At 36.3% G+C, this 4231-nt stretch overlaps 1 long non-coding RNA gene across 2 annotated transcripts; it reads right to left on the bottom strand.

Moving 5' to 3' along the window:
• Window positions 1-271: 271 nt before the first annotated feature.
• LOC110936548 lies at window positions 272-2819 on the bottom strand. 2 transcript variants are annotated; one of them, XR_004891385.1, is made up of 6 exons: window positions 2436-2819; window positions 2265-2337; window positions 2030-2085; window positions 1609-1842; window positions 1080-1132; window positions 272-916 (listed from the first exon to the last, which is right to left on the bottom strand). It is a non-coding gene; the product is annotated as an uncharacterized LOC110936548 (long non-coding RNA). The 2 variants fall into 2 exon arrangements; XR_004891384.1 differs by lacking the exon at window positions 1080-1132 and having other exon boundaries at window positions 2436-2813.
• Window positions 2820-4231: the final 1412 nt, after the last annotated feature.

Raw genomic sequence — 4231 nt, 5'->3', positions numbered from 1 at the left:
TAATACGTTAAGTCAGCTATATAGTGTCGTATGACATTTAAACTATGAATGATAAAAATGTTTTAAGTCACAAACTATAGAAATCAAAATGAAACGTTCACGAAATATGACCTGCTAAAGTTATATGAACACAATAAGGTAATACAGTATTACTCTTAGGATGATAGATATGATACTAATCTAACAAAAGATCACTAAATAAAGTTCATGTATTTAATTTGGCAATCAAAAGCCTTTAGAAGTTAGTATACAATTACATGAGATTATAACATTATGAAAATCAGTTTGTCACTCAAATAATATGATACATGTATATATTTACATTTACAAGCTAACCGGAAGCTGTTAACCTAAATTACAAGAGTGCCATCCACTCCCAAAAATCATAATTACAGTTTATGTATTATAAAGAAGAAAATCACCTCACATCTCCGATAAAATGTTACTAATCTTTCGAAGCCCTTTTAGAGCTTCCATGGTGTTTGTTGACAAGTGCTGTACAGACTTGATCACCTGGATTATATACTGGATTATATATACAGAGAGTTTCAGAAGAAAATCAAAATTTTAATTGTTTTATGTTAAAAAAATGTAATACCTCAATATTTTCAAGCATGGATTGAGCAAGATACTGGACTGCTTGCAGAAAAACTTGCGTTGTCATCTCGGAATGGTTTAGAATTTGTTCAATATCAGCAACATCGATGAGACTTAATTTTTCATCATTATATAACAAGTCAGCAAGAGCCGCTACTATTTCCTTATGCAAAGCCACTCCTAAAGAGGAAGCGCGAGCAAACCGTGGCTGAACAATACCGTTGCTACCGGAACTGCTTCTTGGCGAAGTCTCTGATTCTGGGAATGATGTCAAGCCATTTAAAACTGGGCTTTCCTCCGGCGACACAAGGTAAGGATTCTGCAAGCCGCAAAATGTATATGAGGTTCACAAAACAGTTTAAAATCAAAATGATAACAGTAATTAACTTTGTTCAGATCGGCGCTTCATTGTTTGTCTTAAGTCTTTTTGTTTGCTTCATCGATAAAAAGAGAAAAATAAAAATAAAGATCCCAAGAACTACGTATGCATCGGCTCGAGTAGACACCCTGTTTCCATTCATATCAAGATAAGCACCTGCCCAGATATGTAATTAACTTTCTTGAATAACTTTTTATAGTATCTATTAAATTTGAACATGCATACATACCAACAGATCCTTCTCCTTGACCCTGTCGGATTCGACCCAAACACGAACCGTTTAGCTAAGCGGGTTCGGCTGAAACTGACCCGAAACCGTTTATACCAAACCCAAACCCACGAATTTCGTATTAGGTTTGACCCAAACCCCGAACCCATTCTGATCCCGTTACGGCGTTACCCCACTTATTTTGCTAGTTATAGATACATCCAAATCTATTATCTTATAATGACCAATCCTGCATCAAGGATACTTTTAGCATTTTTTTAGTGTCAAAAGTTGGGTCCAACGTTATTTGCATAGTTTCTTTTCCAAGAGAGACTTGCAGGTCATAACTAACAGTTATAAACTTCAAATGCAATGATATCAAAAGATAGTAATGATGGCCTAAACTTAAACTAAGAGAACTTACAACGCTACAGGAACGACGATAAGAAAGTTCCTATTGCAAGTCAGTTGCTCGCCACCATTAATGTGCTACCACCTGGTCAATCTGTTTTTGGTGAATATTATAGTTCAATTTTGAATTAAATTAGCATGTATGTAACCACCGGTGATTAAACAAAGAAACACAAACTCTTTTTGGGAGCAACATTAACGAATTAAAACATTAAAACCTGTTTTTAACTCTGAGATACTGAAAAGGCTGCACACATTGGGAAAAATATAAAGTTTTGTTATTGTTTTTTTACTGGAAGAAAGAAAAACAGGGTAACTTCACAATTAATCTGTTAACAATCATAACAAAAAAATGTTTCTGTCTTTTTTTTTAAATCTAATGATAATCCTATTTTTAGGCAACATTAACGATTTAACGGGTGAGTAGGAATTACCTAATGAAGGGCTGCTCTTTAAGGACGTTTGAAATCTTCAGTTGGTCTGTAAGAAGCTGTGAAAACAAACAAACATGGATGAGTTTTAAGGGTTTTTTTTTTTTTTTTGTTTTTATTTTACTTCACTCTTACTAATATCATGAATTCAAGATTTCCTCTGGTGGAACTCCCATCATTGAATGGAGTCATGAAAAAATCAGATTTTTTTGCATAAATTAAAATGTAATTTGCTTACCTGTGCCGTCATCTCACTGCATCTTCATCCTAACCCTAGGCTAACCATGTATGCGATAACCCCTCTTCAAACCCTGCATATTGATTTACATATACATGGATACGAATTCTAGGGTTCCAATAAGATTGAAGATGAATCAAACTGAAAAATTGAAAAGTAATAGAAACTCACCAGTGATTGATGCGTCCGTTCCACCGCCGGAGACGACCACCGGAAATACGTCCTTGTACGGCGATTGGGGTTCAGGGTGGAGAAGGAGTACGGTGGTGGGTGACCGGAGACGGAGATGGGTCGTGTGAGTGGTGGCGACGACAGTCGTTGCTTGATGAGGGTGGGTGACCGTCGTCTTACCTTTGTCGTCTTACCTGAACAGAGGCCGCCATCTTCACAAATATGTGGTTACATATTTTTTGAATTTTGAAATGGGAGTAGCGATTTTGAGAGAGAGAGAAGGAAATAAACGTTTAAATTTTGAAATGACATTAGGTTATCCACCTATATGCTGTGATGGAGAGTGCATCTAGGATCTCATAAATGGATATAGTTTAAATTTTGGAGAGTGCATCTAGGATCTCATAAATGGATATAGTTTAAATTTTAAAAAGGTTTTTTCCTGGTTAAAACTGTGTTACCTTTAAAGTAGGATGGTTTGTTGATATTTAACTAAAGTGTAAATAAAAGTTTAATCGATTATTCAACAATAGCTTTACTTTTAAAAATCTTTGTGCTTTAGTCACTTGTACACTAATGAATCATCTACTTGTACATTTTAATCAGCCAGTCAATATTGACCAAGACAACCATCGAAACGTCGACAAAAATGAGCAGGTCATCACGGTACCTTCGAATGTTTTTATAACGTCATAGTTTAAAAGATATCACAAGAATACATAAAAGAATTATAGTGGAGGGGTGAATTGTAACTAATTGTATATGATTAAGTTAAAACCTCAGGGATTTAAGTGTAATAAGTTTAGGGACTAAAAAATAAATAGTGTTTAAAAGACCACTTTACCCTCATTTTAGGGGTTTATTTATAAATAAGAGGGGAAGAAGTTCTTAACTTTTGGGAATCCCTCCCTTATGCATTATAATATAGTATAGATAATACAAACCATGTGTATTAGGGCATACGGGGTGTCATCGGTGACCCCCATCGGTGCCCCATTTTGCCGATTAGGTATACACCCCCAACCATGCGGTGACCAAGAGAGAGGAGAGAGAAACGGTGAGCCGCCACCGAGGAGAGAGGGAGGAGAGAGAGAGGGAGTGACCAATCACAGCTTTCCTTTTTTTTTCTTTAAAAAAACCAATTCACCTAAGAGGGGAGTGGCGCCATCAAATTGGGGTGTTAGGGGAGTTTAAGAGGGGAGTTGACGTGGCACACAGGGATTGGTTTGGCGTAAGAGAGGGGACTCACCTATTAGGTGAGCACCCCCTTCACCCTTAGGATAGACAATATAGTTGTCAAAGTTTAACTAAGTTCTACAAAGCTGATAGAATTCCAACTAAAATAGTAGGATAATTAGGATTTTATCATGTGGTATTTTGGATACGTGTATATATTGGTTTTGATGGGTTTCTATGGTCCGCTGGTTCTTACGAGACCCGTTATCATATCCCGTTTATCGTACAAATATCATGAGTTATAATTTTTGATTTAAAAATATATAAAACAGTATCGGTATTCGATGTTGGACGCCCTTGTTAGTCGGTTGCGGTAAAAATCGCGAACAATTACCTCGTTACCATTTCTAATTCATTTTCTGATCCGGTTTCGACTGTAGTTACGAAAATTTAATTACGAAGCAAAAATATATCGTAAAACTTTAATACTTGTCGGTGTTGTCAGTATTCTGTTCGGTTTCAATCCGTTGTTGTTTAACGTTTCACAGGTTTCTCTGTAAACCACCGTTCGCGCACTTTAAAGTCGGATAGGCGTTCCTAGGCACTCCAAAAGTCTAATT

The sequence above is a fragment of the Helianthus annuus genome, chromosome 4 (genome assembly GCF_002127325.2).
Source record: "Helianthus annuus cultivar XRQ/B chromosome 4, HanXRQr2.0-SUNRISE, whole genome shotgun sequence".
In the NCBI taxonomy this organism is placed as follows: domain Eukaryota; kingdom Viridiplantae; phylum Streptophyta; class Magnoliopsida; order Asterales; family Asteraceae; genus Helianthus; species Helianthus annuus.
The sequence above is the reverse complement of the archived record's forward strand: the minus strand, read 5'-3'. Positions and strand labels throughout refer to the sequence as shown.